Genomic DNA, 27,323 nt, shown 5'->3' on the forward strand with positions numbered 1-27,323 from the left:
TTATATATAATGAAGAACATTGCAACCTAAAACATCAAATAAACTCTTCTGGGATACTCTTCTTTAGAAAATTAGACAACAAGCTGTGTTCTCCATGCATATGAAAGTCGTAGTTATTTTTGTAAAAATAGATTCCATACAATGCAAAGTTAGCAAAATTACTGCCTCTTTTCCTCCATAGCTAGTCAACATTAATCTGACAAAATCAGAGGGAATCAGGAATGAAAATGTGACTTTAGAGTTCGAAAGGTTACTGAAAGGAACGTGAGCCAAGCAGAAGATAGCAACAATTTTATTCTTTTTCTGGGCTACATGATTTACCAAAAGTTATAAACATTAATACAATAAGTTTTCTAAACCTTACAATACTTCCTTACACTATAAAACAATGATATTATTGATATTATTGCATTGATGTTATCACCACAGTAACGCTGCTATTACACTGCGTTGTCAAGAGCAAGAGAGAGAGAGAGAGAGAGAGAGAGAGAGAGAGAGAGAGAGAGAGAGAGAGAGAGAGAGAGAGAGAGAGAGAGAGAGAGAGAGAATTACTAAAATGACTACAAAGAAAAGAACAATAATTAATGCTTCTGGTGCCAAAAAGAACTCAGTCAGCCTAGAGATTGAATCTTCACTCGCTGTCTCACAGATACAGCATAACAGAAGATAGGCTATGCTGGACAAAGATTTCTTGACACCACGTAGAATGGATTTGAAATAATTTTGAAATATTTGGCTTGGCACCAATTATCTGTGAAAAAATCAACCTTTATGGGAATTACTGTTTTGAGAATGTCTACTGACTCTACAGTGTACATTCTCTCTCCTGCACTTCCTACCATATTTCAATCAAAGAACTCAGTATACAAAATTATCTGCAACAGGGAGAAATTCACACTTAATAAAGAGTGGTGTTGCTTTTTGTTGATCACCTCTCATTCTTTACTATTGCCTTATTCATTTTTTCTTTGTTACGTGGTTAAAAATAGAATAACATTCCTAACAAAAAATAAATGACATTATGACATACAATGATTCAGTCCAATTCAGATGAGTGTACACAAGTATTTGATTAAGCAAATCATAAAAATATAACAGTGAAGAATTCAATTCCCACTGCAACAGCTTCTTAACCAATTTCATGTCACACAAGATGAAGCCTTTCTAAGCCTACAGAAGGAATGATTAGTCCTTTTAGAGATTTGAATTAGGAACACTCAGCACCTCTCTCATCTCCTGCAAGGACTTTTCAAGAGCTTTGATGAATTCTTCTGCCTTTGCCTCCTCAGAGTTTTTGAAGCTACTTATGAAGAAGTTGAGACTGTAAGAAAAAAACAGCATTAATAATAATAATAATAATAATAATAATAATAATAATAATAATAATAATAATAATAAATTTCTTTTCGTCATTGCTGAGACTTGCTATTTAACCCTACCCCATCGAGAATAGGTACTCATTTGCAGCTGAGTAGACTGAGGAAATTATAGTAAAGATCCTTTCCCAAGGAATCAACGCCCAGGAGAGCTGTCACCCATCCAACGACTGACCAGCCCCAATGTTGCTTAACCAGTCCACCGATGAGCTAAACAACTCTGCCACGAAATAAGAAGGATATGGAATATGCCAGTGGAAATTGTACCCATAATCATAGGAACACTAGGCACAATCCCAAGATCCCTGAAAAGGAATCTGGAAAAACTAGATGCCAAAGTAGCTCCAGGACTCATGCAGAAAAGTGTGCTACTAGAAACAGTGCACAGTGAGAAAAGTGATGGACTCCTAAGGAGGCAGGATGCAACCGGAACCCCACACTATAAAAACCACCTAGTTGAATAAGATGACTGTGATAGACCACAAAAAATAAATAAATAATAAATAAATAAATAATAATAATAATAATAATAATAATAATATTATTATTATTATTATTATTATTATTATTATCATCATCATCATCATCTTGGAAGAGGACCCTCTTTAAGGGAAACTTTGCTGAAAAGAATGGCACTCCATATGCTGTTAAGCTTGTATCGTGCCTTCTCAACTTGGTGTATAAGTTTCTTTGTTTCAACAGGTAAATTATAAAGCAGCTGTATGAAGCTCACTTAACATCCTGACACTTCGTTAGTCCTCCTTACCTGCTTTTAGCTGGTAGTGAGGGCTACTGGGGCATCAGAATAATAAATCAACTTTATAATATACCAGAAGAAGAAGAATAAGAAGAAGAAGACAGGAATGATGAGCTACCGAAAAATGGCAAAAGAAACACCGAAGATGTAACAGAGAGGTCAGAACGGGTGGAAAAGACCAGACAATGTATGAAGCCAGATACAGAAAGAACAAAGATCCCCTCCATGAAAGCCTACAACACAAAGAAACTACAGGAGAAAACAAGTGAAGTTAATGAAATAATGAGACTAATACACACCACCGGTATCACAGAAACAAATAACCTGCCATATGCAGGAGCAAGACTAGTTGTAGAACTCCTGAGGATATAAACACCAACACCACCATCACAAACAACCCAACAGAAACCAAAACAGCAAATGCCTTGGAAAAGGCGCCTGGAAAAACAGATCTGATTTGAGTAAACTGAAAGAGGTGGCAGGAAAGAGGCTAAGAAGCAAGAAAACAAGAAAGGAACTGAATGAGAAATACAAAGTACAGGAGAAAGGACTAAACAACACAATAGAAGATATAAAACAAAGGCTTAAAGCCAAAGCACATAAGATCCAACGGTACATGAACAGGAATAAAGGGTACCAACAGAACAAACTCTTCAGAACCAACCAGAAAAGACTATAGAGCCATCTAAGAGGGGAAGACAACCACCAGGAAACTTCTGAAGCCGAACCAAGTAAGAGACTCTGGGAAAACATATGGAGCAATCTGGTATCACACAACAAACATGCAACATGGCTCCAGGAAATCAAGGTAGATGAAAAGGGGAGAATAAAACAAAGATTCACTGAGATCACAACAGGCACAGTCAGACACCAACTAGAGAAAATGCCCAGCTGGAAAGGCCCAGGTCCCGATGAAGTCCATGGATACTGGCTCAAAATCTTCAAGGCCCTACATCCACGAATAGCAGAACAACTCCAGCATTGTATCACAAACCACCATGCGCCCAAATGGATGACCACAGGGTGAACATCATTAGTACAGAAAGACAAGAGCAAGGGAAATATAGCAAATAACTACAGGCCTATCACCTGCCTATAAATAATGTGGAAGTTACTAACAGGTATCATCAGTGAAAGGCTATACAACTACCTAGAGGATACAAACACCATCCCCCACCTACAGAAAGGTTGCAGAAGGAAGTGTAGGGGCACAAAAGAAGATTAGTAAGAGAAGGAGAACCAACCTAAGCTTGGCATGGACTGACTACAAGAAAGCCTTCGACATGATACGCACACGTGGTTAATAGAATGCCTGAAAATATATGGGGGAGAGGAAAACACCATCAGCTTCCTAAATACAATGTGCAACTAAAATACAGCACTTACAAGCTCTGAGATAAGACTAGCAGAGGTTAACACCAGGAGAGGGATCTTTCAAGGCGACTCACTGTCCCCACTACTCTTTGTAGTAGCCATGATTCCCATGAGAAAAGTACTGCAGAAGATGGATGCTGGGTACCAACTCAAGAAAGGAGGCAACAGAATTAACCATCTGAAGTTCATGGACAACATCATGTTGTATGATAAGAACATCAAGAAAATTGATACCCTAATCCAGACTATAAGGATGGTATCTGGCGACATCAGGATGGAGTTTGGAATACAAAAATGAGCCTTGGTCAACATACAAAAAGGCAAATTGACAAGGACTGAAGGGACAAAGCTACCAGACAGGAGTAGCATCAAACACATAAATGAGACAGGATACAAATGCCTGGGAATAATACATGGAGAAGATATAAAACACCAAGAGATGAAGGACATGATCAGGAAAGAATATATGCAGAGACTTAAGGTGATACTAAGGTCAAAACTCAACGCCGGAAATATGACAAAAGCCATAAAAACAAAGCAGTACCAGTAATCAAATACAGCACAGTAGTGGAGTGGATGAAGGCTGAACTCTGCAGCATAGACCAGAAAACTAGGAAACACATGACAACACACAAAGCACTACACCCAAGAGCAAATACAGATAGACTGTACATAAAACAAAAGGAAGGAGGGAGAGGGCTACTAAGCACAGAGGACTGCATCAACATCGAGAGCAGAGCACTGGGGCAACATCTGAAAACCAGTGAAGACGAGTGGCTAAGGAGTGCATGGGAAGAAGGACTGATAAAAGTGGATGAAGACCCAGAAATATTCAGAGACAGGAGAATGAAAAACAGAACAGAGGAATGGCACAACAAACCAATGCACAGAGTGTACATGAGACAGACTAAATAACTGGCCAATGATGAAACATGGCAATGACTATGGAGGGAGAACTCAAGAAGGAAACAGAAGGAATGCTAACAGTGGCACAAGATCAGGCCCTAAGAACCAGATATGTCCAAAGAACAATAGATGGAAATAACATCTCACCCATATGCAGGAAGTGCAATATGAAAGATGAGACCACAAACCACAGAGCAAGCAAATGTCTGGCCCTTGCACAGAACCAGTAATAAATGGTATGAAAACCAACCTGAGGGAGTGATAGAAAACGATCAAGCAAAGATCCTCTGGGACTATGGTGTCAGAACAGATAGGGTGACACGTGCCATAGACCAGACGTGATGTTGATTGACAAAATCAAGAAGAGTATCAATCACTGATGTCGCAATACCATGGGACACCAGAATAGATGAGAAAGAAAGAGAAAAAATTTATAAGTATCAAGACCTAAAAACAGAAATACAGAGGATATCATAGGAACACTAGGCATGATCCCATGATCCTAAAAAAGGAATCTGGAAAAACTAGATGCTGAAGTACCTCCTGGACTCATGCAGAAGAGTGTGCTACCAGAAACAGCACATACACTGAGAAAAATGATGGACTCCTAAGGAGGCAGGATGTAACCCGGAACCCCACACTATAAAAAAACCACCCAATCGGATAGGATGACTGTGATAGACCAAAAAAAAAAATAATAAATAAATAAATAAAACAAATAATAATAATAATAATAGGTCTCTAAGCTTTGAAAAGCTTCTTTCAAAATTCTGTTTACCAGCATCTTATAAATAAATATACTATATTTATAAGCCTTCAGTGCTCAAGTTATGATGTTAAGTCCTATCAAAGGATATAAATGAACCGCTATTTTTGTAGCCAGATAAAATCAGAATCCTGTAATCAAGCTTAACACATTTTGTAACGGATCAAATGTAATGATGATTATCCAGATTGCTCATTATCTGTAGTTTTTATGTTAGATGGACAATAAATATCTATATTTCAAAACTTAAATTATTTTTTCTCATACAAGCCCATACTTTATGTGAGCCTCTGTCCTTGGTAGCAAGCAGTGAGCTCCATACTCCAGTTGTGTCTGTCCATGAAAGTACAACAGTGGTAGAAAAAATGCTTATCATAATCATAAGTTGTAGCAGAATATACCCCAGGTGCATTGTGCTGGGAAGTGTCAATAGTCATGGATTGTGCTCCAACTGTGTGGGAAAGGTGTGAAATTGATAGTAACAATGTTTACCATTCTTATAAGGTACAGTAGCAGATACCCCAGATATCTATGACTAAAAGTCAGAGGATGTATTATGCAGGTGAAGACGATAAGTCTATCACCCCATTCTCCTTCACCAGGGTGAGGCACAGCTTCACCAGCCACCAGAGGGCTAATTCAATAAGGATCCAAAAATTTGTAAGTTATGTTGCCAATTAAAATATGAAAAAGCAAATAAAACTGCTATGGCCCTAACTTTATGACCTTTGACTTCTAAATTGGATGACTGATACTCTTAGGTGGAGGAGCATGCCAACAGAATAGCCTTCTTCAGCCAGATGAAGGTAACATTTCAAGCAACACCTTAGGATTCTGCCAGCACATAGGGCAAGACCTTGTTAGATAACTACACAAGCTGAGCATGACATAAATATGATGGGTGATGCTTGGGGGAGAGAGGAGGCTGCTTCATTTCTGACTAAGAAACATGACACATAAGTCTACACTCTGCTGGTCCTTAGAGTGAGATACTTGGCTAAATAAGGGATGTAGTTTGCTTACTCACTCTGGGCATACTGTATCCAGTGAATGTTCATTTACAAATTACTACATCATATGAAAAATAGCTCATGTATAAATCACAAAAAGAATAACAGTAATAATTATAATATTCATAAAAAATACAGGTTTTGACATAGGAAAGACCTATTTTTGGTAGTCGCTGATGAGTCCTCAAGGAGTTAACCCCCATGGTGTGCCAGAGCTCCATGGTGACGAGACTAGTATCAAAGAAATATTTTTCTAGCCTGGTCTTGTAGCCGGGTATTGTGTCGTAATGAAAACACTATGACACATGATAGAGTATAATGGACTCAAAGATAAGAGGGCATTTTCCCTTATCTTCAGCAAACCTGAACCCAGTTTTCCTACATCAAAAACAGCAAGAAGTGGCTATTGTGCATGCGCATCTGCCATCTTGTTTATGACCAGTGCAGGCAAAAGACCAGCTCCATAGTCTCTGCTGGTCAATGTAGGATGATCCCTGGCCCAAATCAAACACCTTTTCGTCAGGGAAGTGGGAGGGTTTTGAGGACTCAACAGCGACTACCAAAAACAGGTTTTTCCTGTCAAAATTCTTTTGATAGCATAGTCACTTGTTTCATCCTCAAGGAGTTTTACAAAAGAAATTGACAGGTGACAAAAGGCTTAAGTTCCCAAAATTTTAATCCCAAAAACCGAAAGAAAAAGCAAAAAGCATTTCTGGTATGAGGTCAAGCCACAAGTTTCAAGCCCCATTCCTTATTCTAAAAAACCTTTTGGGGTTTTGGTACCAAAAAACGAGAAACTACAAAAGAAAGTTGCATTTTTAGGGTGAAGTTCTGTAGTGACTTACCTAAGTATGCTGGGTGAGGTTGCAGTCTTGTTGCATCTTCCCCAGCAATAGTCAGCATACTCACCCATTAGGAAGACCCCTGGTTTTCTGCTGTAGAGCCTATGGGGTCAGGACTAACCATACCACCTACTGATATGCTGTGTAGACGAATTTGTTCGAGCTCATGGCGGTAATGTTTTAAGAACACTGTCTCTGATGTCCACCCTGTACTTTTGGAGACTTCTTTGAAAGAGACATTTCTCAGGTAGGCCAATGATGTACTTACTTTCCTAATGTCATGTGACCTAGGAAAGGAGTGTGGGTTTGCCTTTTTAATGAGGAACACTAAAATTATTCTTAGCCCTTATAGAGAGAGTGGTTTACTCGTGCTAGGGTGTAGGAAAATCAGACCTTCTGGGATGTTTGCCGTGACCTCTAGGTAAACCTTGAGTGCTTGAACTGGGCATAATGTTTTGCCTGCTAAACTGAGTTTTCTTATAAGAATAGGGGATTCTTCTTAAAGGATCCTCATTCTTGGCCAGGAATGATGGGCCTGGGGACAAAAATAATTGATTATCAGCAGTTTGTGTGTTATATCATCCCTGTCTAATAGAGCCCAGTTCACTATGGGCTCTTGATGCTAATGCAATCAAGAAGATCACCTTGTGTAGCAGGTGAGTTGCAGTTGTACTGGGTCCGCTGAATTGAGGGGTAGACAGAAGTCTAAGTACCTTGTTCTGGGACCAAGCAACTGAAAATCTTTTGGGAGAAGGTCTTCATAGAGCAAATGACCACAGAAGGGAAGTAACAACTTCTATGCTGGAGTTAATCCCAAATTCATAAAGCAAGGGTTCCGTTAATGCTGCTTTGTATGCCACAATTGTCGTAACTACAAGACGTTTGTCTTCAAAGAGGTATAGCAGAAAATTTAAAAGTGTTTCTATAGAAATCTCAACTGGGCTCTCAGTACGGATATAATCTAACCATATCTTCCATATGGACTGGTATTGCCGGATAGATGATGTCCGTAATTTTTGTACTAGGTAACTAGCAATGTTGGGTGAGTAGTTTTCATAGTAGATAATGTTAAAAAAAAACCATAAGTGAAGGTCTTGGCTCAGAAAGGAGGATGCATATACAATTTTCCCTCCAACTTTCTGGGATAGAACAGCGGACCATAGTGGAATTGATCTTTTCGCCTGTTGTTGAAGTGATAGGAACCAATGCCTGTTTGACCAATTTGGGGCTGTTAAGTAAGCTGTTCCTTTGAAGATTAGGAGTTTCCTCAAAACCTTTGAAATCTGGGACAATGGAGAAAAAAAGATATATCGTCCTCCACTTGTTCAAGTCTTGTAGGAAGGCATCTCTTGCTATTGCTTGACTGTCTAAGTTGGGAGACACATATACTGGGAGTTGGTGATTCTCGTATGTGGCAAACAGGTCCACTTCTGGTCGTGGAAGCAAGTTAGCTATTGTTTGAAAAGAGTGGTTGTCCAACATCCACTCTGTTGAGACTGTCGTTTTCCTGGATATAGAGTCTGCTATTATGTTGAGAGACCCTGTGAGGTGAATCGCAGATAGATGCCACTTCTTTACTTGTGCCATCCGAAGGATGGCTAGCATTACCATGTTGAGAGGTGAACGTGATCCCAACCTCTTGATGCAGGACACTGCAGTCGTGTTGTCTAGAACCAACAAAATATGTGTCTCTTCTGGAGGCTTGAGTTTTTTGAAAGACAAAAAGACAGCCATCAGTTCCAGGAAACTGATATGACACTTCCTCAGAGTAGCTGACCATCTCCCTGCCACCTGACAATCCTCCCAATGCCCTCCCCAATCTGTCAACGAGGCACCTGTGTGTATTGTCACTCTTACAGATGGAGGAGTCAGGGTGACCTGTTTTGCCAGAGATTCCTTCCATGTCCAACTTTCTGATTCTTTTGGTGAGATCGGTCTTGCATCTTTTTTCTTCCATGCGATAGCCGTATTGGATCTATTACTGATGCAGACTGCAGCAAACCCATCATGCATTCTTACTGCTATCTGGAAACTCTGGGCTGTGCTAAGAACCTTTTGAGGTTTTTCCTTATTCTGTTCTGAGTTTTGAAGAGTATCCCAACACACTCCCAGCCACTGAAAGCATCTGCTGGGAATGAGGTGGGATTTTTTCCAATTTATTATAAAATCTTTTGACTGGAGTCTGTTGACCACTGCTCTTAGGTTTTTCAAGCAGTCTTTTCTTGAGGACCTCCAGATTAACTATTCACCTAGGTAAGCTATTAGTTGTATTCCTTCTTTCCTGAGTTCCTGGACAACTATTGTTGCTAATTTTGTAAAAATCCTTGGGGCAATCTTTGCCCCAAAAGGCATGACTTTGAACCTGTACTATCTTTCCCTATCCGGAACCCTAGGAAGGGGCAGAAGGGAGCAGCAATATGGACGTGCCAGTATGCGTCTTTCAGATCTATAGAAACTGTCCAAGTCCCTTTTGGAATGACTGAATGTACTTGGGCAACGGTAGTCATCCAAAACTTCTGGCAAGCAACGTACTTGTTCAGTGTTGATAGGTCGAGGATCACTCTTCATTTGGAGAAATCCTTTTTGGAAACACTGAAGAGATGCGCTTGGTGACGAATATATGCATGTTTCTCTAGGGCACCTTTTAACAAGGCCTTCTGCACGTAATCTTCCAGAGAGGGGTTTGGTTCTTGAAAGAACCCCTTTAAAGATGGGGGAGATGAGACCATTTCCACCCCAGCCCACTGAGAACAATGCTGTGTCCCCAAGGAGAAGACTTTCATTCCTTGTGGTGTCTTTGAAGCTGACCCCCGACCAAACAATTCCTATTGATATCTCCCTCTTCCTCTACCTTTTCCTTTGGTAGGCATTCTGGACATTGCTTTTCCTTTTCCTTTGTAAGATGGTTTTTGGACATTGCTGACGTGGCTGTTGCTGTCCTTTTGAAGGGGGTGTCCCTTCTGACCACCTACGTGTTTATGAGGAAAACTTTTGGAGGTGACTGCAGGCTTATATGATTTTTGATCAAAGCAAGCCTTTTTTTAATTTGATAAAGGGAAATTTCAGGTTTTTTGTTTCTTGAATTCTCCTTTTCCCAGAAGAGCGTACACTGCAATTTTGTTGGCGTGCCTGCTCGTTGACTTGAGTTACAACAGAATCCTCAAACAGATCCTTACAGAAGGGGTTAGACTGTAATAAAGCAGCCACAGTGGGAAGTGACTTGTTGGAGCCTTCAAGTATTTTCATTCGTGCTTTTAAGCGCCAGTCTAAGAAGACTTTTAGCCACAACAGCAAAAAGTGTCCTGGAATCTTCTGGAAGCCTTTTGGTGGCAGCTTCTAGCAGAGTGGAAGAGGTTAAGATACTATGGAGAAAAGTCCTAGCACGGAATTCTGACGAAGCTGTCTCATCTGAGATTCTTCTCATAAGGGTCCCAAACTGCTGAGTAGCAACATCCAAGGGGAACTTTTTCCTTTCAAAAGGGAGTTGAAGTGTTGCCCATTCCTTGGTGGAATTTTTCGAAACCGGGAGGACTGTGGCGAATGGTTTTAGTTCTGCCATTGACTCCCGTTTTCTAGTTCCTACATAATTCTGAAAGTTTGTCTTCACATGGTTAATTATTTTAAAAGTGAAGGGACAGAAGGCTGGGGGTACTTGATGAGCAAGTTGGGTTTTATTCATAATGGGAGTATACAGTAGATCCACCTACAGGTTGTCATCTATAGCTTTTAATGCTGTATTCCCACATAAGAGAACTGTTTCCTTTTGAGGTTTCTCCATGTCTGCCAAAGGTGGTATCAGGTGCCATTCTGTATTAGGGGATGCTGTCCTGTTTTTAAACTCTACATGTACAACTTCAATCATGGTTTTTCTCTCATTAGTTAAATACTTACCATCAGGAGAGAAAATACACATTGAAGCATCTCACCAGGGATTATCAGTATCATCAGGGGAGAATATTGGAGCCCGTCATGTTTTAACCTGAAGCTTTGCAGTCCAAACTGGCCGTTTTGTTGGCTCCAGTTGGAATTCTAACCTTGGATCTTGTTTGGTCAGAGTTTGTTTCCACTCTCCCTTTTCCACTGCAGGATGCAATACTTTAACACTTTGGAGTGTACATCACTGATTGATTTCTTGAATTCCATTTGGAATCATGCAATATGTCCAATATATTTGTTGTTCTGTGGCAAGGGCATCTTTGATATTACTCATAATTTCCTCGGAACGGATCAAATGCTGCAAACTGTGTATCCCTTTTGGGGGAGCTGGTGTGATCTGACTGAGCATCCACAGCTGAACTGTGACTGCCTGTTACCCAGGGGGCAGAGGTCCTGGGTGAGTTACTATACCCCTCTGAAAATGTAGTCATTTCAATTGGGGTTAAGTGAATTCTTGTATCTCTTTTGAGGGAAGGATCCTGTTCAGCTTATGTCACCTGTAAGGGCATAGGCTTCATAAGACCTTACTAATGTTATTGACCCTAGAATACTGTTTATATGTACTCCTAGGCTTCCCTTACCAATGTTATTAATCCTAGAATACTGTTTCTCTGCACTCCTAGGCTTATTGTTCTTTCTTAGCCTAGTGTAGGGCATTAGCTAATCCAGATTTTTATAGATCACACTTAAATGTACGGGCTATAAAAAATTAGCAACTTGCTAATAATTAAACACAGTTAGGCTACTATTTTTGTCTAGCTGAGGCTGACCACCTCCCTTATTTGGTCTATTATATAAAACAGTAACCCAATAATATACAATCTTATAGCCAGGTTACCACTTACTCTAATCTAGGATACTGCCTAATCTGGACTATTTATTTCACAAGGGTATGGTTACATAAAACACAACTGCCTTAGTATGTGGCCTTGATGTTAGGCTGCCATCTCATCTGGCACAGGTTACTATTTTCATCTAGTTCTAGATTACGGTCAAGGAAAATGATTGTCCAATAATGGGAAGCTATTGCCTAGTCCTGGATTATTTTAGATCATACATAAGTATAGAGGCTATAGAGAGGGAAGATTTTAGTTTCCCGTTTATCCAATTCTAGGATCCTTGGTGTAAGCTAGGCTGCTGCCTAGGACCATAAAAGAATATGTCTTAAAAGGTTCTTACTTACCTTAAATTGGGTTACTACCTAATCCAGATTATTTAAATCACTTTTAGGATATGTAATCCTAGGATATATGCCACGGACAACATCTATATTTACATTATTCACACTGAATTTGTTAGGCTACCGTCTCATGTAGGCTACAGCCTAGGCCATAGTGGACTTGTTATCTGCAAGGATTACCTAAATTAATAATAAATTGTGGAACATTTCTTTAGTTACACTTTTAAATTGAATGATCAAAAATTCAAATTTTTGGGGCTTTTGCAAAAAACAGAGATCATGAGAGAGCATCGAATGTGCTCTGAAAACAAACTCCAGTTTCCGGATCCGTACACAAAAAACATTTGTTCCACAGTTTAAACTAACAATTTTTAACTGCAGCTTAAAATTAGGCACTTAAGGGGAGCCTTTAATGAAAATATCTTAAGAGCACAAACCAGTCTTTCAAATAGGAGTAAGCTACACTCTCCAGCATGACTCGAGTGGCTGTTGAACTTGGTAATAAGTTTGGTAATTGGGACTTCTGGGGGTTGAGCAGGGGAATACTCTTCACTCACCCTACTTCACTACCAGTCTCCTCCATTAAGAAAAATCAAACTGTAGGAACCCAAGGACTGGCACTCTACAACTTCTATGGTGCCCTTCTCCAACATCACTCCCACCTATGCTGACAGGGCCAGAAACATCTGCGAACTTGAAAGACAGAAGTGGAACTTGTTCCATGTATCCAAGAGGGGAGGACAAATAATCTTGAACAGATACCTATACCTTTCCTAAACTACTTGCTCCTGCCACACAGCCAAATGGCAAGATAGTCCCTACTCATGGTACTGGAGGAGGGTATTGCCAACTTTTAGCAGCCCCCACCCTTCTTCCCCTTCCCTACCTTCTTTGCACTGCCCCAGGGAGGTCTACTTGTGGTACCGGAGGAGGGAGATTGCCACCCTTTAGAAACCCCCTCCCTCCTTCCTCTTTCCTCCCTTCTTGGCACTGCCGGAGGGAGGTCCACGAAAAAGCTGAGACGACTCTCCTTCCTTTGTAGAGGAAGATGTCTGAGCTACATGTCATGGTGTCAGAAGCGCAGGCCTCTTCATGATCCCGGACAGTTTAGCCAAAAGTGCCTTCAAACTTAAGGCTTAAAAGCAGTGTGGATGATGAGTCTCACAACTCCACTACCCTATCATCCACTGCTGCCAATGACAAGGAAGAAGAGCGTAATGGCGTTTCCTCCCTTTCTTCTCACTGGTCTTACCTTACACACCAAAGATGGTCATGGCAGGAACTGAAGGCAAAATCTCACACACTTGATGATCTGCTCCGGGGAGGACTACTGCAACAAGAAGATCTCCTTCCTTTGAAGCAGTCGACAAAGCCAAAACAGACACAGGCCCATGTGGAACTACTGTACCTCAGGATGAGGCTCGGGTAACAAGCCCATCTTGTATCCAACACGGTTGTCCACGAAGGCCACAAAAGAGGAAACACCCAGAATATTCAGGGTAGGCCAGATCTTCCACAGGTACTCCAACAATAATGAGGCTTATGGGTACTTGGTATGCCATTATCTTGATCAGATGAGCAGCACAGCTGCTGGTGGTGCACCTCCCTCAAAAGCTGCCTCATCCTCTAGTAAAACATCATGATTAGGTTTACGAAGCCTAAGGATAACCTTTCTAAAAGAGGTAGCACTTATAGGAGGAAGAGAAATGGGAGATGGAGGAAGGATGAAACTTAAGGGGAGCGTTTGATGAAAAAATCGAAGAATCCAAATTTTTCCTGATATTTCACATACACTCTTACACCTCTTGACTATATTCTCGAAAATTTTATTAAAAAATTTGCAATAGTTTTGGAATTATAAGCCAAAACCATAACCCTACTATCACTGAGAAAATTACATTTTTCGTATGATGTAATGATGACCTCAGTATATCGGTAGTAATTTCAATTTAGCTATCAGAGAAGAATATCTAAATGCGCTATATGGCAACCATATCCTACGCAGGTGCATAGAGGCTTTGTTGGGTGAAGGAGTGTACCCACTTGGGCAATCAGTGGCAGCTCAGCTCTAGACGAAGCAAGACGTCGCGCTGCCCAACCTCACCCGTGTTTTGACACAGTTTTCATTCAGCGCACTTATATTACTTTGCAAGTCAATTTTTTGTATTTTTCTTGGCTTTGCAATACTTCTTTGTTCAGAAGAAACGATGCCGAGACCAAGAAAATTTAAACAACGTCTACGTTCCAAAAGAGAAAGGAAGAAACGACGTCATGAAGAGGGAGGCATCCAAGAGAGAGGAAAGAGTGGGACCAGGAGCCTAAATATATAAAATATAATTCAATATACATAAAATAATAATCACAGATAACACCAATATGATATAACTTATCAAATTTGTCATAAAAACCTCAAAGTGTGAGACAACAAGCAAATAAATGGACAGACAAGCAAAAAATGTCATCATAAAACTTTGGAGGCCGATATCTCAAAACTAAAGTTATCGATCTTCAAATGGAAACTCAGATGTAACGGAGTCACCTATCTCAATGAAACAAAAAGCAAATGAAAGTTAAATAAAGTGTCTACAAAACTAGAGAGAGTTTTTTTTATTTTGTCCCAAAAATATTTTTGGGATTTATTTTTCAACAAAATCAATCCAAGATTTTTTAAAAATTGAAAAATATTTGTAAAAAAAATTTGAAAAAACTCTCTATTACTTTATTCTAATCTATAATACCTGTCTACCACGTAAATTTCAGCTCTTAGGTTGCACTAGTTATGGCTAATTTTTTTTTAAAGAATTTTGGGGGGGGCGAGGGTACCAGCGAATGGGGAGGGGGCGGGAAGGAAAATATGAATAACGACCATTTCGCTATACATAAACTAACCAATGCCCAAAATTTCAAACTGATTCATGCAAAAAAACAGATTTATTAATAAAAAATGATTTTTTCAAACACTCCCCTTAACTTTCGAGTTTGGATGTTTCCATAATTCTTGCTGGTGAAAACAGGAAGGAGCACTGAAACGTGGTGCGTGTAGTTTGCACTAGCAGAGCGCAATGGAGCTGGTCTTTTGGCTGCTCTGGTTGTAAACAAGATGGCAGACGCGCATGCACAATAGTCACTTCACTGAACATAAGGGAAAATGCCCTCTTCTCTCCAAGTCCATTATACTCTATCATGTGTCATAGTGTTTTCATTATGACACAATACCCGGCTACAAGACCAGGCTAGAAAAATGTTTCTTTGATACTAGTCTAGTCACCATGGAGTGCTGGCACACCATGGGGGGTGTTAACTCCTTGACGATGAAGTAAGTGACTACACTATAAAAAAAAATCTAAATTTGTTTGGTAAATAAGTTACATTTTTGGTTATTCACAGTAATCCTTCAATTACCTAGATTAATAGGGCCAAGGGCCCGTCAGATAATGTCAAAATCTGGATAATGATCGAAATCTGGATAATGACAAGTAAACAAATCTAGGGATGTGTGTCAAAGGGCAACTTCCTACCCTTCCTCACCTATCATTGTCAATATCACAAAATGGTAAACACTTAACATTATTATAAACAACAACCACCACACTTTAAACTGAAAACTTTAAGCAAAAAGCAATTAACTAACTTATTTTCCAATATCTGAAACAAAATAAACTCCATAAATACACAAAACAAAAAAAAGCAACCCCCTTCATTTTCCCTCATGTATAAAACTTACCTTATTTTCCTATTTTTGTACTAACATAAATTACATAGATACACTTAAAAACAAAAAATGCAACCCCCTTCTTTTTTTATCATATGCAGCACATAGTTCTATAGGCTACACGCTTTTATTTTCAGCCATAAGCACTAAATGTGCTCATGAACAACACCCATCATGCTTGAAACTGAAAACTTCATGCATAATTAAGTAATCCCTCCATTATCCGAATCACCATTATCTGACATACCCGGACCAGGGATCAAGGCCCCAGAGATATATAAATTTTAAAAAAATTGAAAAAACTGCCCACAATGGTTGGCAATGCTGTATGGCCTCAAGAAAATGTTGGTAACACTGCCAACACTCGGACTGACTGGGAAAGGGTTTGGGGGGTGGGGGAGGCCTCAAGAAGTTTCCATTGTGGGGGGGAGGGTGTCGGATGGCTTGGTGCCATCGGAGAGGAGAGGCAGTAAGCTGGGTAGAGGAAGGCTCAGAGAGGTTGTTTTGGAAGGTGGATGGAGCTGGGGAGCAGTTTCTATGGTGGTAGGGGGTGGGGATTAAGTGCTGGATGGGTGAAGAGGACTAGGTAGACCCAACTTGATGAGCTTATTTGGTTTCATATTTTTTAAAAAATTTTTACGGTGACTAGAGAAAAAACATCAACAGAAATAAAATATTCTTTTGTGTACTGTTATAATATGTGTGATAATGATAGAGTCAACTAAACTTGTAATGAAGTCCGGTACAATAAATCAAAGTAAAAAATATGGCAACACGTACCTACATATGCACGCACTCATTTGATGGCATTGCAAACTTCCTGGAGTTTGTTTAGTTTCGTGTTTTTATGTTTATGGTACAGTAATTGATATTCATTAAAGGATATGTACAGTACTGACATATGGTATAGAGAGAGAGAGAGAGAGAGAGAGAGAGATGAGGTATGTTACATTAGAGCCCAATACTGTAGAGTAACACACACACACATACTTAGACTATTTGTTTATATTTTATGCTATAGTATTCTTGTTTATATTTTTACTGTATTTTCTCATTTTCCTAGTTTTACAGACCAAAAAATTCACTCATTCATGTGTGCCTACATATGTATGCACACACTCATTCCATGCCATCAGTGAAATTGCTACAGCTTGTTTGGTTTTGTCTTGCTTACATATGAACGTTTCATTTTAAATATTTTTACGGTGATTAGAGATGAAATGTCAACAGTGATAAAATATTCTCTTGTGTACTGTTATGATATGCTTGATAATCAAATTCAGAGTCAACTAAACTTGTAATAAAAATTGTACAGTAAATAAAAAAAAAATAAGTGGTAACATGTATGTATGCATGGATCATCATGGAGTTTTATGTTAAAGATACAACAATTCAAATTCCATTAAAGGATATGCACGTACTGAGAGAGAGAGAGAGAGAGAGAGAGAGAGAGAGAGAGAGAGAGAGAGAGAGAGAAGAGAGACAGAGATCAGGAAACAGCTGTTTTGCAATTTTGAGGGATTTTACTTTAACAAAGTATGCTAGTCTACCTTTGTATACACATTTTATATTTATGTACAAAAGTAAAAATAATAATTCCATATATAAATTCGTTTCTTAGCAAGTAAAAAAATATTTTCCCAACTCTTGATAGTAGGCTCAATCAGCTGATTCTCAGAAAGCAAACATTACAAATGGCAGGATGATTTTTTTATAAGATTACAATGATAATACAGTGAACCCTCGCTACTTTGTGAGCTTCTATCGCGGATTCACGTTTCATCATGATTTTTTCCATTACGTATGTATATTATAAGAGAAAATATATAGCGGATTTTCGGAAATTTCAAATATAGTCGCAATATATGAAGACCCAAATATTTCATTAATTCCATTAATAGTTATTAATATTGCTAGTACTGTTGGTTCATTGCATTATGACATATAATTCAGTACAAATGAGATTAAACAAAAAATATGCTTCACTGCATTTTTCAGAAATATTCATCGAAAAATTAAAATTAAAAGTAATATCGGCAGCCATATTGCGGAAAACAGCGATGTTTCATCATGTTACGTGAGATAATATGACTGGTGATATACCCACATACGTGAGTGGTACATAAGAGAATATCTTATCACTGTTGATGTTTCATCTTAAATCACTGTAAAAATAATTAAAATCCGAATTTCATAATAAACTCAAGGATACTGTATAAAGTCTGGTCCCAAGCTACTGTGCTGTACAGTACACACCATTTCTCTCTCTCTCTCTCTCTCTCTCTATCTCTCTCTCTCTCTCTCTCTCTTTGATCTCTCTCTCTCTCTCTCTCTCTCAATGAAATATGAATTACTGTATCATAAACTTTTATGTACAGAATTAAAATAATTTCATTGATAAATTTGTTTTTTTAGCAACTAAAAATGATTTTCCTACGTTAGTAGTGAGCAGCTGCAGTCAGCTGATTCCCAGAACGTAAACATTACAAATATGGGACGATAAAGGATATGCATATTACTGTGATAGGAGATCAAAATAGTAATACAGGTCGGACAAGGCAGAGTGGTACATAAGAGAATATCTTATCACTGTTGATGTTTCATCTTAAATCACTGTAAAAATTTTAAAATAATTTATACGTAAGCAACTCAAGGATACTGTTTATATTTTCATCACAGCTTGTCAAGACTTAGTCAAGACTTAGTCTCGTCCCAAGCTACTTTGCTGTACCAAAAAATTCTCTCTCTCTCTCTCTCTATCTCTCTCTCTCTCTCTCTCTCTCTCTCTCTCTCTCTCTCTCAATGAAATATGAATTACTGTATCATAAACTTTTATGTACAGAATTAAAAATAATTTCATTGATAAATTTGTTTCTTTTAGCAACTAAAAATGATTTTCCTAATTCTTTCGTTAGTAGTGAGCAGCCTCAGTACTGATTCTCAGAACGTAAACATTACAAATATGGGACGATCTTTTTTTGCATATTACTGTGATAGGAGATCAAAATAGTAATACAGTGTTTAAGTGCATAGGAAGTGTTTATAACAGTGTGGGAAATTATAAAGCCTTTAAATATATACCAATGTCAGTACAGGGAGGGCCAATAAAATTTCACTTATCGGGGGTTCTGGCCCCATTATCCATGATAGACGAGGGATCACTGTATATCAATATAATAATACAGTATAAATGTATTATGTAAGTAAAGTAAGTTTCATTACCATTACATTTATCTTAAGGGGAGCACACGCTCATATAGAAATAATGCTCCGATTTTTATGAAATTTTTATATGTTATACATATATATAAGGTGATGTTCCAGAAAAAATTTGAGAGTGATTGGATGATTATTTTGGATTTTATTAAAAAAATTTTAAAAATTAAAAAAATTAAAAATGTTTCTCCTTCATTTTTAGAGCTATTGCAATGCGGCTTCATACACAGAAAGTATATCATACTAGGAAAAAAATCATGGGAAGAGTTTTTCTATTTTTCCTTTTTTTTTTTTTTGGACAGGAGGGATTTTTCCCCAAATTTGTATAATTTGATTATCACCGGTTCCTTGTCACCCAAAGAAAAAACTCTAGCCCCAAACAAATATTCGTATTTCTTTCCTCTTTCCAATGGTATATTTAACTTTAAAATTGGCCTAAAAATAAAAAAGTAGTTAGCGTTTGAAGTGCAAAAAAGTGAAAACTGAGAAAAACGACTGTAAAGGTCAACAAGTGTTTTTTTTTTTGGTACTCATGGAAAAAACTTATCTTAGAGCATTACTGTGGTTGATTTCTGGCTCCAGGTCACCCCCCCCTTTATAAAAAGGGGTATTATTTGCTCAAGGCGAGGGTATCATCAAGTACCACCTGACTCATTGTTGCCTGGTTTGAAACTAAGAAACTAAAAGTTTAGTAGCTACCAGGCTGATATTCTTGGCTCATTTTCAGTCGTTTTTTTTTCTTGTTTGGTCTTTTTGGTCTTTGGAGTTTGATTTTCAAGCCTTTTTGTCTCTCGAATGAAGAACTTCTTCTATACTTTCACTTGTGCCAAACAGATGTGTTAGTAAGTTGAATTTCTTAGCAGTTGTGTTCAATTTCCTCAATATTTATCTCACTCAACTCTTGGCGCTGAGATTTTCCATTGCTAATTCAGCTTTTTGCTGGGGCACTAACTGTAAACCTACAACGTCATTAAAATATCAGTATCCCATCTATTGGCAGAGACTTGACCTGAACTTGACCTTGCATCTAATTTATTTTATGTAACTGAGATCTAGATATAATGAACTTGTCATCATATACTCACTTTTCATCATCCTTTATTCATTTCATCAACTGTGAGCATATTTTTGAAGGTGAAAGTATATAGATTGTATTTAGAGTTACTGGATGTAAAAAAAAGCCAGCAAAAAAACTGCAAATAGGAAAAAAAATTGTTCAGAGTAAAAGTTGCCCACCACCACTTTTCAACGTTTTATCTTAACTGACTCGGCACCCTGTCTCTTAGACCACATCACCACGCATTCATCAAGGAACAAGCCATTGTTTTGCCAGACAAATGTGATATAAAAATCAAAATACAGGCAGTCCCCCGGTTATATAGCCTCGGTTACTGAGCCACGTTTCACGGCGTCCAGGACGACGATAACCAGATTTTCGTCGCTGATAACTGGTTATGCCTGATGTTTGTTAACGGGAATCAGTGCTATTATCGCCGATTTTGTTGTCATAACGCCGTCAGGAACGGATCCCCGCCGATAACCGGAGACTGCCTGTAATTAATAAATTAAGCGAATAAAGAAAAAATGACAATAGTCATTAGGAGCCAAACATCAGCCCTACCTCACCGTTAGTGGAGGCCCAAAACCCCATCAATTTTAATATTTTGAAAAAATGCTTTGTTGACGTGATAACGAAGGTGTTGCTCATGTTTTGGCCATTTGACCATTTTTTTAAATTTCAAAATATTCATAAAAAAACAGACTTAAATACAGCTGTAATATCCTATCCGACTTTTCCAAATGGATACCAGAGCATATATATATGAGCCACGTCACTTCCAGGCTTCCCATTGGATTATAACAGGATGCCATGTTTGTTTACATTCAAGGCAAGGTGCACATCACTCCAAATGGCCATGGGGCATAGCTATTAGCTTAGAGCAAAGCCAATATATATACAGGCTCTGCTTAGTGCACTGTAGACAGCAGATTTAAGTTGATATACACATTTTCGATGTTACGATGGGTTGAAAAGACAGACAGACTTTACTGTAATTTAGTGTGGAACAGACAATATCTGAATGCATGACAGGGCTAGTCTGACAGCCTCACCATCACTCTACTGCATCTTCCTGGCCTAAAGAGCATTCACAGCCAAATACTGTTGCTCTTTCAACACACACACACACACTGCAATATTAATGAAAATATGCACATGTGCAATATCAATGACATTTATTGAGGCAGTCAACCTCCTCAGCTGACATCTTACACCTGTTAAAGTTTTGGCTACAGAAATGGGTCAAAACTTCAGCCCTTACTTAAATGCAACTTATTTTATATAATTACCTTCTGAGATAAATTCAGCATTCTTGGCTTTTTTACCTATTATTATAAAACTGCAATAGTTCATTAAAATCATTTATCATATACACACAACAGTGCAGAACATCATACACTATTATTTACACCACAACCAACATTGTTTAATATAATTATGTAAGTTAGTTATTCTTTTGCCATTTTTACAATCAATCTTTTATAATTATATAGAAAAAATAATACAGTCAATATAAATATTTCAACAATAAAGCTCTACTACAAGGTGGATGGACTATAGCATTATCTACTACAAGGCAGATGGGACTATGGCATTATCTACTATAACATAGACACTGATGACAACATGTACATAATGTAATATGTAGGACATACTATGAAACATATTAGATAGGCCTGTTGAAATATGAACACCTGAAGGCTACCTGGAGATTGTGAAATATAATGGATAGATCTCAATCTGTAGAGTATTGACTGGGCCAATAAATTTATTATTTATTTATATATACATCCAATGTTAACTGAAATTATGATCATACATAAATAAACCCACATAACAGTGGAAACTAACATTATGTACAATATAAAAATCACAAGTGCGTGGGAACACTATAAATGCTGAAGTATCTTTGCTTTTCAGTTCTTTTTATTGCTCTGAGTAAGCCTTTTTCTGGTCTCGAATTTGAAATAGTAGCAGAGCCTGCAGCAAAGACAGAGCCAGATGATGGCATTCAGGAGACCTCCGTCCCGTCTTGATGAGCTGGACAGAGCACAGCCTGTCTGCAAGGTACAGTACCTGCTTCTCAACTTTGCCCAGCAGTTGAGACAGGTTGTTGCTGCTGAGAAGCAGACTGGGGATGTGATTTTCAAACACCCTGTCGTTGTTACAGCCATGGGCTGAACAATAAGCTGGTATTGCCAAGCAAGTTGTATTAATTTAGGAAAATTAAGCTGTGTCAGCCTACCATCACCAAAAATGTATTTATAGTTTTGCCATCACCCACCAAGCTGATATTTACACCGAGGCCATTTGGAGCGCAAATGCAGGGTTGGTAAAAAAAAAAAAGACCTGTGTTTTTAGAAAAACCCAGCCAGGGCAGGTTTAAAAAAAAACAGGTTTTATTGGGGAAAATGGGGTTTTATGGGGGAAATGCAGGTTTTTTACAATTTACTAGTTTCATATATATTTTCTATTTCCTTATTGATTCTTTACCTTTACTATTTAAATCTAGTAATATTTCTATGCCGTCAGTTTCATTTGTATTTCAGCTATCTATCTACTTATAACCCATGAAAAATTAAGAAAAAATATAAAAATACATTGAACAGACACGCAAGTCTCCCGCTAAGTAAAAGATCCTTTCCCCGAGACCGATTTTAAGTCCAGTCTGTACCAATATTGCAATCCTGTATTTTAAGGGTTAAGTCAGGCCAGGACCAGGTATATATGGTAATTAAGACTTCTTTAGCTTAGGCCTACTATGGAAAGTTTGGGAAACTGGAGTCCCAAGTTTCTGACAGCAACTTTTATTAAACAATTTTTTCCCCATTATCATTTATCTATCTAATAATTTATTTATCATCATTTGTCTATAGGTCACATGTAAGTATATGATGTGGGTTTTAAGTTGCATACTTGTTGTCTTGTAGTGTCCAATAAGTATTCTGACATATAGCCTAAACTACCATAAAATTATTTAATCTACTTTACTATACAATTACAAAGCAGTAAAGTACTAAAGTTAATCAGCAACTTGTACAGTAATTGAGGTTTGTTTGCCTGTCATACCACTTTACCTACACATAACAAGGTACATGTAAGATGCAACAGTAAAGAGAAACTTGACACAAAGCCAAATGCCTAATGCACAGGACAAAACTTGTTGAGCTTGAAATGCATTCCTTCTCCAAGTTCTCTGACTTTTTTTTCTTTTACTTCATTACAGATAACTGTGGCTGTTTTTATTTTTCCATGGAAACATTTACTGCGCTGACCTGTTATGTATTGTTATTGATAGCTTGCAGATTCTGGGCCATGTGAGCTCAGATTGAAGAATACAATAATCATAATGACAACACACATACTGCAACATGAAATACTGAAGTTGAGGATACTATATACAGTACAGTAAGTACTTCATTGAGAGAAGAGCAATCAGTTTACTTAGTGGCACTATAGGATCACGATATCTTTTAGAGCACAGTGAATTCATCATGACAAGCAAAAGAAGATGCAAGGGAAGAGAATATATGGAATTTGAAGAAACAACAGATGATAAAGGAAAGAAACAACAAAAGTGTGTACGTTGTGATCAGAAAATCAGTTCAAAAACTGAGACTTAGAGAACACTTGAAACGATGTACTGTATATGCTAAAAATGTGCTCTCAAAGGAGGAAGAGCTAGACCCTGATGATTTACCAATTGAAATAATTAATCTAGAAAAGACATCTACTGTTGATCCAACTTCACCACCTTTGAAAAGAAGTGCAAGCTCGATGTCAAATACTTCTACAAAATCAACTGACAGAGAAGTGCCTTCTTACTACAAGGTCCTCCAACGGATTGACAAATTTGTTCACAAAACAACAGAAGCAGAAAAGAAAATTCTAGATTTACAGTCTGCTAGAACATTTTATGCAAACAATATTCATTTCCATGTGGCAGGTAATTATCAAACGAAAAACTGATGACAATGCTCAGGGGAGGTTCATACAAGCACCCTGATAGACATGATCTTGGTGGATATTTGCTCGAAGAGGTGAATGAGGAATGTGAGAAGGAATTAGCAACTGAATTAGAAAGGAAGAATGTGAAACTTATTCAAGATGTCTTTACCTGCACAGTAGATAGTTTGAATTAAGCTAACTTTTAAATGAAATTACAGTAACTTTAATTTCATTTAAAAGTTAGTTTAATACTGAATTTCCATCTTTTGATGTCTACCATACGAATAACTCTCTCTCTCTCTCTCTCTTTCTCTCTCACGTTATCCTCTTTGTCTCCGTAATAATTCATAAATAATATAACTTGATATACCAAGTAAGGACAAAATCTCTCTCTCTCAGTCTCCGTAATAATTGGTAAATAATTTCACTCTCTTAAGTAAGGATAACCCTTATCTCTCTCTTTCTCGTTCATAATTAGCGCTCACTCATTTTTACAACTTATTATTTCTCTGTACATCTTTACCTGTACAGTAGACAGTTTAAATTGATCTAATTTTACCTGTACAGTCTGCGAAGTGTAAATGCACTAGTGTGGCAAATACGTTCTAAAACATAGACATAATAACTAATAATTATATTAAGTCAAAATAAAAACACCGTTTGTTCATGGTTACCTAGCAAGGGGACCCACAGCTTATTGTTGAATCCGAACCACATTATACCGAGAAATGAATTTCTATCACCAGAAATAAATTCCTCTAATTCTTCATTGGCTGGCTGGAGACTTGAACTCAGGCCTAGCAGAGTGCTAGCTGAGAACTCTACCGACTCGTCCAACAAGGAACTAATAAAAAATTCTCTTCCAACTCTCTATTTTTATGTCAACCATTTATTTAATTTTTTAAGGGTAATGTATTAAACTAACTTTTAAATGAAATTACAGTAACTTTAATTTCATTTAAAAGTTGACTTAATAATTTGGGAACATGATTAGGGTAAAATTTAGTGTTTAAACTTTAGAAATGAGCATTTATTAGCATTTTTAGAGACTGTGCCAAACTTACAAAAAAATTCACTTTGCGCGAGGGGTTCTGGAACCAAACCTTGTGTAAGTTTGGGGTATGACTGTATCAGTACAGTAGTGTATATATATATTGTTGGGCCCCGTTTCTTTCCCTTCAAAGGGACTAACAACTAAGATAACGTGACCGCGGGAGCGGCATGGTTTATACTGTAAGTAGGAACAAGTGATTCTTTAAAACAGTTACTAAATTCCAAAATACTAAGGTTAAAAGGGGAAAATGATCAATTGTTCCTGTTTCTTGTTTATTTGCACTTCTTGTCTTACAGTTCCACCTATAATTTCTTAACTGGTTCAAGACTCTGAAGTAATAATGATTTCGAGAGACTTAGCGAATTTGATTAAGGGGACTATTGTTCTGAGAGTCCATCCTCACTAAAACACTTCTTCTCTCTCTCTCTCTCTCTCTCTCTCTCTCTCTCTCTCTCTCTCTCTCTCTCTCTTAGACTCTCTCTCTTTTCCTGTCTGTCTATCCTTATATCTCCCATTTTCCTTGTGTCAACCATGACGTCATATTCTGGGCAGGTACATTAGTTCTTCGTTGGAGGGGTGGGCAGGCTGTTGCTTTTCCTGTGGCAGCGTTCGACTCTCCTACCTGGCTAATGAAGAATTAGAAGAATTTATTTCTGGTGAAAGAAATTCATTTCTTGTCCAAACTAGGTAACCAGTTGGTTCTTAGCCAGGTGGGCCCTCTCTAGGAGAGGTTAATCAGCTCAGTGGTCTGGTTAAACTGTATACTCAACTTTTTCTGGGCAGGTATTTTGCACCTCCTCCATTTTTCATTCCAACTTTTGGAGGTGCGCTTTAAGGAATTCCTTTTGATCACTGGGTATTTTGCTCCTCGTAGGATGTCCTTAGGTCTCTGGCATTGATGGCATTTGATTGGCCAAAACAACTAGGCCTGACCTGTGGGAGTGGCTTATTTCCTTGGGCTCTCCTTCAAAGGTAAAGGGGGTGAGGGTGTTTTCTCATGCCTTAACTAACCATACGTTCCCAGGCCTTCCTTTGAAGGACCCTCGTGGATTTCGAAGGCACGGCCAGATGCAATTCCTCTTAGCGCCTTGTTAGTATTTGTGTGCTTTTGAAATTGTGGTTGGCGACTTGTTGTGACAGGCTGGGAGATTTATGAGTTTGTGGTCCCTTCTACTAATCCAAATGGAAATAGGATATTTCCACTGCAAAAAAAAATACAATTTCTCTGTTCTCTCGGATTCATATATCCTTTAAAAAATGTGCAAAAATCATACATGTAAAAACATGAAACAATGCAAGCTCTAGCAAGTTCATGATGCCAGCAAATGAGTGTGTGACTAAGTTCATACCCTACACACTCAATTGCATTTATCTTTTGGGCCGTAAAAATTAAAAAATGAGAAAATATAGTAAAAACATAAATGAGAATATAAATAAAAATATAAATAAAAAATGATAAGCATAACAACACAAAACGAAACAAGCTCTACCAAGTCAAACATCTACTAGCCCTCTTCACCCATCCAACACTGCATCCCAAACCCCTCCCAGCCAGGGAAATTGCTCCCCAACTCTACCCACTTTCCATTACAACCTCTTCTCTGGGTGAGTTCCTCTACGCAGCCTTACTGCCCCTCTCTCATGGCGCCCAGCTACCTGACCCATTCTCCCACCTTGGAAACTTCTCCCGGCCCCACCACCCCCAAAAGCCCTTTTTCAGTCTGTTTATGTGTGTAAGCAGCGTTAACATTTTCCTGAGGCAGCTCAGCATTGCCAACCATCAGGGTGTTTTTTTCAAATTTTAAAAATTGATGTCATACATCTTTGGGGCTTTGGTCCCTGGTCCAGGTGTGTCAAATAATGCCAAGTTCTGGATAACTGAAGGATTACTGGAAGTACAAACAGCACTTATATGAAATTTAAGGGACAAATAGCAAGCCCAGTCACTCATTTAAACCTTTGTAAATAGTATCAGCACTTACCTGGGAATGAAGGCTGCAAGAGAAATGGAGCCAGCCACCACCACTCAAAATTCCCATGGCTAGTATGCAGTTCTCTACAAACCATGTCTCAAACACCATTTTGACTTTTTTGTTCCACTCACCATTCTGATTCTAACTTTTTAAACTATAAGCATGAACCATATGTTTCAGTTTCACTTTGTTCCTCTATTAAAAGTTTAAGAG

At 38.2% G+C, this 27,323-nt stretch overlaps 1 protein-coding gene across 3 annotated transcripts in view; it reads right to left on the bottom strand.

Annotated features, from left to right (window-relative positions):
- Positions 1-276: 276 nt before the first annotated feature.
- The window catches only part of CROT (Carnitine O-octanoyltransferase), a 286,657-nt gene continuing 259,610 nt past the window's right edge, over positions 277-27,323 (bottom strand). For all 3 annotated transcript variants that reach the window (XM_067092518.1, XM_067092519.1, XM_067092521.1), the window contains exon 17: positions 277-1,321. The gene's annotated coding sequence lies outside the window, so the exon portion shown is untranslated. The remainder of the gene's footprint in view (positions 1,322-27,323) is intronic.

Source organism: Macrobrachium rosenbergii, chromosome 49 (genome assembly GCF_040412425.1).
Source record: "Macrobrachium rosenbergii isolate ZJJX-2024 chromosome 49, ASM4041242v1, whole genome shotgun sequence".
Classification (NCBI taxonomy): Eukaryota; Metazoa; Arthropoda; class Malacostraca; order Decapoda; family Palaemonidae; genus Macrobrachium; species Macrobrachium rosenbergii.